Below are 9768 nucleotides of genomic sequence, written 5' to 3' on the forward strand. Positions count from 1 at the left end.
TTCTCAGATTTCACCCTTGGCGGGGCCAAGGAAATAAAATCTGGATGATCGACCGAGAGACATTTAGCACTCCGCTTCTAATGTTCTCCTTGACGTGCTAGTGTAACCCATTCATAGATATGGTTTGATAACTAGAACATCAAGTAAAGGTCGGACTTCGGGAGCAACAGAATCCATAAGGAACAGTTACGGAGGTAAATCCTACGAAATCCTTATGGGGAGGTGGCCAACTTCCTCAAACAAGATACTACAATAATAGGTCTTCCGGCTGGGTGTGTTGGCCACGACATCCACTTTACCGGTTATCGAGGGACCAATATTATAGTTCTTGGGAAATGTTCCAAACCATCATATCTGCCTGAGATTCAGATCTGGTTGGTGTCAGGATATTCCAGACTCATCGAGTCTAGGAAGAAAAATGAAAGTTTGCAACACAAATCGACGAGATGACGTTGCGAGATTCTCGGGGAATGAACTACGATAGTAAGCTCCAAAACATGAGCTGGTTCTGCTACAACATGTGAACACGATGTCCTAGACAAGCATGACCACGTGGTAGTCTTACAATAAAACACTACCGAGTTCAGGTGGAGAACCATCATCGACGATATCGAAGTCTTTACGCAAGTCCATGGATTAGATCCCAAGCATAGATTTCTTTTCCTTGAACAAGTCAATCAGTGGCTTAGTGTGTTAGGGACACATATAGAATGAAGGTTGCAAGCCTCCAGACTACAGAATACTTCGCACGTGTGCATGAATGATTTGGGGATGATTCCAAAGGAAACAAAACAATCTTTCTCAAATTCACGGCGGCAACTTTCACCAAATGCACGTGTATAAGAGGAAGTCACTCCTTTCATCAAACAAATACTTCATGAGCTAGCATGAAGAAAATGCTTTCAAAAGTTTCCAACACTAGCTTAATGTTCAACAACATCATGGAGGAGATAAGGATGTTGCCAATGGGCTCAACAACAATTCATCTAGGTTTCCTTTTAAAAGGAATTCCATGGTTAAGTGAACACGGTGATAGCATTGGTCAGACCAAAGATGTAATGGTGTATGCTCGAGGGATCAACCACGAATAAGACAACATTATGAGAATCGTTGGTACTAATTTGATTTGACGATAGCCCACACTCAATCAAAGGATTGATAAGACAATAGGTCCAGCAACTGATCACAGGGACCAATCGATGAAGATATCATCTTTCTTCAACACACACTACACAAGAATATCCCTTTGGGACGAACTAAGTCAGGCAAGCTTTTATCTTCCAACCCTCCAAGTTGTTGTCTAGCTTAACCAACTAGCTCAGGGATATCCAACACCGATTCTTGGAGAAGGGTGGTTCACAAGAAACCAACTTGATCACGAGCTCAACACAGCGGTCAGGTGACAACCTGGTAATACTCCCGAGAAGATCTTCGGAAAATCACGAACCACCGATATGTTACTAAGCTCGAGAACAATCTTGCTTTTGAGGGCAAGACGATATGATCAAATGAGTGAGGACTTGACAAGATCCTAACTCATCAATCGAAGGGTGCACCAAAATAAGGACTAGGTAGCACGATCAGTCTTAGAAGGACGATTCAAAAACCAACACGCTAAGAATGAAATTATTGTCCATTAACTACCAAGCAACAAGGTTGCTAGGAGTATTGAATTCACACATCACGATTCACTTGTCGGCATTCCGGTTGAGACAACACGGAACCGAGGGATGAATAATGATGGCGAGAAGTATCACTACATCAAGAATTCACAAGAGCCGATGCAATCCCCATGAAAATCCTGACATAAAGACGGTAATACTTCAGGGTAGAACAGAATCAAAAGGTGGGCTGGCATTTTGATCTGCGGAGCACAATTGCTTTGACCCAATCCTAGATATGGAAGAGGTACTGGAGTTTGTTTCTCCTATCATTCTACGATAGAATGGCTTGACGGACCACAAGAGTAATAGGCATCGATAAACGAATGCATGCATACTCTTGACTATCAATTGATAGACGAAGGTCAGTAGACAACTAAAGAGGGACAACTCAAAGGAACATATAACTTTCTGAGTTGTGGATGCATAGATTAGTATGTCGAACCAAGTTTAACATAATTCTTCCGGATAACCCATGCAGAAAGGTTGAGCTGGCAGAGTCGCAATATAGAATGGAGAACTCATAGAGGGCCTGTTGTGATCTTTTGATCCAACAAACTTCTGCCATAATGGTTCATGGTATTTGGAAGAACGATATACCACGGACCTCGAGGACTAACGCAAAGGTTACTAATAACCTAAGGGAGCTAGCAATTACTATCAACATGAAGTAAGTAGGGTGAATCTCGGGTTCAAACCCAGGAGTAGAATACCTACTACTAAGTAGCATCACAGAATGCTTTCGAGAATAAAGGCCAGAATCATCACACTAGGACACAAATCATGGCTAGACCACTAGATGATCCCCTGAGACACCTAGGGTCATAATAATAACTCCAACATAAAGGTCGAGGCAGTAGAGTACCTCAACTCAACAATTAGTGTGATTGAGCTGGCATAAAGGAACACCGAAACCAGAGGGAAAGGATTTTGCAAATGCATCAGACTATTTAGAAACCTAGAATGACTCGGACAGCATAATGGCTATAAATGCTCAAAAAGATTTGAGACATACTACAAAATGGTGGCATAACCACTCAGAAGCACAATATCAAGGTTCCGAGATCAACAATTAACATACGGAAGTAGTAGGAACTGAACTGAGACTTAAATCCAACAATCTTATAAGTCTACTGATTAGTAACACGTGGTCCTAATAGCAAGAAGAGAAAGCCTAGTTCTTAATCCCCGTAGGAAATATAAGATGACTCAGATCAAAAGGGCATAAGGTATAAGGAGTAAAAAGAGCCTTACGTTCCATCCCACAATCAATTCCCTTATATAACTAAAGAATTTCTAGACTCAACTTCGACCAGTTTGGCTTGGTAATCCTACAGACAGTCAGGCTCTGATACCAACGCTGTCAGGACCCCGACTCAATGCCACATCGATCTAGCATGTAACACCTCATATCACTTTGCGGCCTCACACACGGTATTCCCACGGGTGTCGCCTTACCTTTGCCCGGGACCGTTTGCGCCTTTTGGCACACGTATATGACAGTGTCGCTAGCATCCATATGATAAGGAGCCCGGGCTGAAATGGCTAGTCGTAAACCCAAAGTGGCACAGACTTACAGGGACAGGCATCCATGACCCAGCATCGAACGTTTCGGTCATCAGCGAGTGAATCCAGGCTGTAGCGGGCTAACAGGACTCCGGTATTCATCGCGTGACATTTCCCCGAAGGGACAGACACAGGAACGAAGAAGGACACATGCCGGCCAGCCTAAGTGTTCCGGAGCAGTAGCAAGCTACCATGGCTCGGTGGAAACACTAGGAGACATTTCCCCGTAAGAGAGGCTACTAAAGATAAACAACTAGATGGTCAGATCCCACACATACCAAGCATTTCAATAACATACACACAATATGCTCGATATGTGCAAATACAACATGGCATCACAACATGACTCTATGACTCAAGTAATTTATTCAATAGGCTCCGAGGAGCGAGATATTACAAACATGGGTCTCATGACCCAACGATCAGAGCATACAAATCAAAACACAAGCGGAAGCTATCATGTCTGGGTACAGACATCTATAACTGAAAAAGGCTGAGAAGCCTGACTATCTACCAGATCCTGCCGGGGCACAAGATCGTAGCTGAGGTAACAAGCTAAACGTCGAAGTCCACGTGAAACTACTAGTGAGACCGAAGTCTCTCTGCAAAAACATAAAATAGGCAAACGTGAGTACAAATGTACCCAGCAAGACTTACATCAGAACTAACTACATATGCATCATTATCAACAAAGGGGATGGTGGGGTTTAACTGCAGCAAGCCAGCTTTGACTTGGTGGCTATCCTGAACTATGACTGCAATGTAATTCTTTTGAGGTGGCGCACACGAGTCCGCATATTCACCATATCAATACACCACTATGGATCCGCTCCCGTCTCCCTACGAGAGCGCCATCCATAGCACTCACGCTTATCTTGCGTATTTTAGAGTATCCACTTTCACTTGTCTATGAACTGATATAAGCAACCCAGAAGTCCTTTACCGCGGACACGGCTATTCGAATAGATGATGTTAACCCTGCAGGGGTGTACTTCTTCATACATGTTTCCACCACTTAGCGTCTGCACACGACATGTGCTCGGCAGACTTCAAGCGAAAGCCGACGTGGGTGTAGACCACGACCTACCTAAACACTCAAGTCTCTAGTCCAGGTTTATCGCCTATTCGGGTTCCATCCATGAGGAGATCCGGCCGGAGTTTCGCTCACAGCCCCAAACAATGTGAACAGGGTTCCGTGACACCAAACGGGCGCCCGGTATACCCGGCCACGTGCCTACCGCATCACAGCCCACCCCTACGGTCAGCGCTGTCCACGGCCTCCAGCATACTACAAACACCAGAAACTACTTGCAACTCCTGGTCAGAGGACGAGGGTGAATAAGAAGTCGAGCGGGGTCATATTTCAGGGCCCAATGTATGGTGGTAGCTGAATCATGGATCACAAACACAGAACTCAGTTCCTAAGGACGGCTTCAATGAGACAACCCACCATGTACTCCTACATGGCCTCTCACCGACACCTTTTACCAAATCGTGTTCACACACTTAGCTCACACACAGTAGGACATGTTCACACACCTCTGATTCATCCCGGATAAATCAGACCTGACACAACTCTAAGCAGTAGCAGGCATGACAAACAAGCAAGAATGAGTAGGCACAACAGGGCTCAAATAACTCCTACTCATACTAGTGGGTTTCATCTATTTACTGTGGAATGACAGGTCATGCAAAGGATAAAGGGGTTCAGCTACCGCGGCAAGTAACAGATGAATCATTGTTGTACTAATGCAGTAAAAGAGAGCAGGAGCGAGAGAGTAGGATTGTATCGGAATGAACAAGGGGGTTTTGCTTGCCTGGCACTTCTGAAGATAACATTGAGTCTTCATCAGTGTCAACGATCACAACGTCGGAACATCGTCTACCGGGAGGGAACAGATACCGGCAACAAAGAAGAAATACAATCAATGCAATGCACAATATGATGCATGCTCATGACATGGCAATATGAATGTGTTTTGAGCTAATGCAACTAGCAACAGATTAAATGAAGTTGGTTTGAATACAAGATTCAAATTCAAACTCCATATGTGATTATTCAAATGCCAGTAATTAATTTGTGCTAAACAGCAGTTATAAGTTGTTCTAACATGCATGAAAATGGTACAGATGGATTCCTTGAATTTTTCTGATAATTTTTCATATATAAATTATTTAATTTGGAGTTACGGTTGAATCTCTATGATTTATTGAAGTTTAGGGCATATTCTGAAAATAAATAAATCATTTCTGACTTATTTAAAATCCCAGAAGCATATACTGCGTCAGCATGACGCCGGGGTGACGTCAGCAGGTCAAAGGCGTCGACCAGGTCAAACCTGACCAGTGGGACCCACTGGTCAGTGACCCAGTCAACTAACCAAGTTAGTTAGCCCTAACTAACTGGATTGGGCCCACTGGTCAGTGACTAACCTAAATATGATTAGCCCTAACTAACTTAGTTAGCCGGGCGGGGCCCGCATGTCAGTGGCTCACCTAATTAACTAAGTTAATTAACACTAACTAACCTAACACTAATTAAGCAGGCGCCTGGGCCCACACGTCAGGGGGGGGGGTCAACCCCTGGGCCGATCAGGTCAAACCTGTCGGCGACATGTCGCCAGCGATGACAGTAGCGGCGGGGTGGCACGGAATTGCGATACAGGGAGCCATTCGAGGCGCCGCTGGGCTCTACGGGAAGCTGGCGATCCCGCGCATCCAACAGTGCAACCGGGGCGAGCTGGGGTGGCCGTAATCCTCGCCGGCGTCGAGCTCAGCGGCTGCCGGACCTCGGGCGTTGGCGGAAACGGTGCTACGGTGCACAACAGGGAGAACTCGTGGGTGCTGCAGGTTCACAGGAGCGCGGCGAGCACGCTGGTGATACTCGGGCGAGCGGACGAGCTCAGGAGCATGGAGCTCGTCGGCCGTGGCGGCGGCGAGCTTCGGCGGAGGTGGGGAACGGGGCTAGAGCAAGAACGCGAGCAGGAGAGGAGGGGGAATCGGTCCATGAGCTCACTGTGGTTACAGAGCGCGCCTCAGTGGGCTCGGGGGCGACCTGGAGACGGAGAATCGGGCCGGCGATCTTCGATGCCCGTCGGTGAAGATGGCGGCGATGGCGTCACTGCAGGGCTCCTGGTGTTGCTTGGAGTGGTGGGGAGGATGAGTAGGTCGAGGCAGAGCTTCCTGGGGCGTCGGTGAGGCGTGGGGTGGCCGGTGGCCACGGTGGTTCTCGTCGGTGGCGGCGGCTCCGTTCGGGTGAGGAGGACAGAGGAGGGGGAGAGGATGAGGGCGAGGGAGAGCGAGAGGGGCACGGGGAGAGTAGGAGAGGGTCGAGGGGAGTGCGTGGCACCGTCAGGTGCCTCCAGCGGCGAGCAGGTAAGCAGGAGGTGGCCGGGGCTCTCGGGCGCGCGCGCCACGCCTCGGTCCTTCTGGCGAGGAGGAAGACGACAGGGGGGGGGAAGTGGAGATGGGCTGGGCCGCACAGGAGCTGGGCCGGCTGGCTACCGGGTGAGCGCCGGATAAGTCCTTCTCTCTCTCTCTCTTTTATTTCTATTTAATTCTGTTTTCTATTTTCTGTAGTTTGTTTTGATTTAGTTTTAGACACTAAACCATTTTATAAAATCCTGGAAATAGTTATGTGGCTAGGACTAAAATATACCAAACCACATAAAATGTTCCAGTATTATTGGACATATATTATTTATATATCAAATATATATCCAATGCAAATAGCTATTTATTTAATTCAAAGGCTCAAAATAATTAACTCTGAGATACCAAAAATATTGTTTTGAGTTTTACCTCTTTGCAATATTTTCAGAGACTAAGAGGAACATTTTCTTGGGCTTCTTTGAGAAGATTTTAATGTTGATCATTTTTAGAAGGTTTCTGAGGCTTGAAAATCCCTCAATTCAAATTTCATTTGAATTAAAACATGATGCTCACATGAGGTCTAGCCTAGTGCATAACAGAACCAGGGATGTGACACTCCCACCTCAAATGTGGTATCCTTAACCCCTAAGAGGATGCCACCAGAGTGGCCTGAGGTCCCACTAGAAGGGAGCCAGTGCCACGCGAAGAGGTGGGGGCTCAGATGTTCAAGTTCCTGCAAGGTGAACTCAGAGCGGAGGGTTTCTTGGATGGCCACAATGTCAATATGTTCATCCCGGATGTACTCGATGAGCTGGCGGCGACGACCATCATGGCCGAAGCCACGGAGGTTCCAGAAAAGGGCCCGCATCTAAACCCCCATCGGGGGGCTGCTTGACCACAGAACACGAGAGGCGCTTTGCGCGTGAAGGGCGGTCGTGCGAGACCGAGTGCGTCCACGGATAATCCCGTCGGCCACCGGAGGAGCCGGAGCCGGGGGCCGCAGCAGGCGGGCACGAGTCTCAGCCAGCCTGTCGTCGAGGATCTCCCGGGCCCTAATGGACGCGATCTGTTCTAAGGGGGGACCGACCTCCCCCCTGAAGACAATGGCCGAGTCATTGGCCACCTTAGCAAGGTGGCCGAGGGGGGCGGCCTCGAGAGCAGAGAAGGAGCATCGAGAAGAACTGGGAGGGGCGAGATCCACACCTGACTCGAGGTTCCGGACCGCGGCGCGGAGCTCCGCTCGCTCGGCGACGGAAGGCGCAGGAGAGTCGCCCGGCCGCGACGCCTCCAGGCGGGCGCTGCGGCGAGAGGACATCACCGGCGTCGAGGTGGAGCGGGGCCTCCTGGCGTACGCCACCGTCGGAGGGGGGTGCACGGAGGCCGGGGAGGAGACGTCCACTGCCACCGAGGCGTCAGGAGAGGCCGGCGAGGCGAGGTGGGAGCTGGACGGCACCGCCGCGGGGTGAGGATCGGCCGACCCCAGCGCCGCCCCGACCGCGGCCCCCGAGGGTGGAGGAGATGGGGCAGACGGGGCAAGGGTGACGGGCTCCTCAACACCACCATCCCCGGAAGACACCGGGGAAGGTGAGTCGACGGAGGGCGTGGGCGCAGCCCCTGGTGGCGTGAGGCGGCGGGCAGAGGCGGCGTCGGGGGAGCGGGGTGACGATGGAGGGGCGACGAGGAGACTCACGCTGGAGATGACGCCGGTCGACGCCGACGAAGATGGGGAGGGAACCAGAGGGGTGGCCAGGCGGAGGGCCACCGCGAGATCGGTGGCTGACACCCGGGTACGCCCCGCCCTCGACCCGCCCCGACCCGCAGGAGGGTTGGGGGGGTCCCGAGACGGGGAGCGAGAGTGCTCCGACTCATCCTCATCCTCGGCCGGGTCATCGAAGCGGGAGGAGCGCGAGCGGCGGTGGTGAGAGTCGTCAGCATCAGCAGCCCCCCCCCCAAGAGGCCGCCAGCAGAGAGGCCGGGGCGGCCGACGTGGGACGGAGGCTCGGGGCGGATCTTGAGGTCGTAGCCGTCATCGTTGAAGAAGACACGGATCGTGACGTGGAGCGTGGAGGAGTCCAGGCATTTCACCTTAACCCGGACCTCCTCCTCCTTGCGCAGGGAGAGCTCGTCCACCACCACCACCCTGCCCAGGATCTTGGACATACTGCGGATGACCCGCTCGGAACGGGCAACACCAGGGAGGCCGGAGATGAGGAGCCAAGCCGTGTCCAGGGTAGCGACGGCTCTGGGATCCCACTGCGGCTCAGAGATGTTCACCATGATGTCGTTGGGAGCCAGGGTGATGTTGTTGCTGCGCATGCAGAAGCCCATGCTCATCGCGTCAGGGAAGACCGCTGAGAAGGAGCTGGGAGCCGTGGGGGTCACCTGCCAGTCCCACGTGCATCTGCACAAGTGGTTGAGCTCAGCCTCTATCAACTCCGGGGTGGCGATGGCCTCGCCCACAACCGTCACCAAAGCCAGCAGCGAGGGGGAAGGCGGGGCGAGCTCGGGCACCTCGATGTGGAAGAAGGCCAAGCCCTCGATGCCGTGCCCATACATCATGAGCTCCTCCGACACCGGGCGGTCCGGACAGAGAATCGCGGGGTGCCCGGTATCCTTGCAAAGGTAGCACGTCGGTGGGTTGGGGCACGCCACCTGGAAGTGTCCGGTCAGGCCGCAGTTGAAGCACGGCTGAGCCACGGCCGAGGCGGTGGTACCCGGAGGAGGAGCTACGGTACGGTGGAGGTGGCGACTTGTGGGCGCGGCGGGCCCTTCTTCTTCTTCTTCTTGGATCCCGGGCGTCCCCGGTTGCCGTTGCCGCCGTTGGCCGGCGGAAACGCAGCCTGGGAGCGGGAGGGGCTGGTAGCGGCGGGAGGGGGGAGCGTCGGCGTCGTTGTTGGATGGGAGCGGGCGGGGCGGCGAAGGGGACCGGTCTCGGCGCCGGGTCGGCGAGGGGGACCGACGCCGAGGGGGCGGTCTAGCCTCCCGGGCCGGAGACCGACCCCGGTCGCGGGGCTCCCCCCGCGGAGAGGAGCGGCGTGAGGGCGAGCGGGAACGGCGGTCGCCGCGGGCCGGGGAGCGGCGCGAGGTGCGGGAGGGGGAGAGGCGGGTCTCGCGCGCCGGAGAGGGCCGCGCCGGCCGGGAAGAAAGCTGCTGCCGCAGGTCTTCCTCG

This window comes from Triticum dicoccoides, chromosome 4B, assembly GCF_002162155.2.
Source record: "Triticum dicoccoides isolate Atlit2015 ecotype Zavitan chromosome 4B, WEW_v2.0, whole genome shotgun sequence".
Lineage (NCBI taxonomy): Eukaryota > Viridiplantae > Streptophyta > Magnoliopsida > Poales > Poaceae > Triticum > Triticum dicoccoides.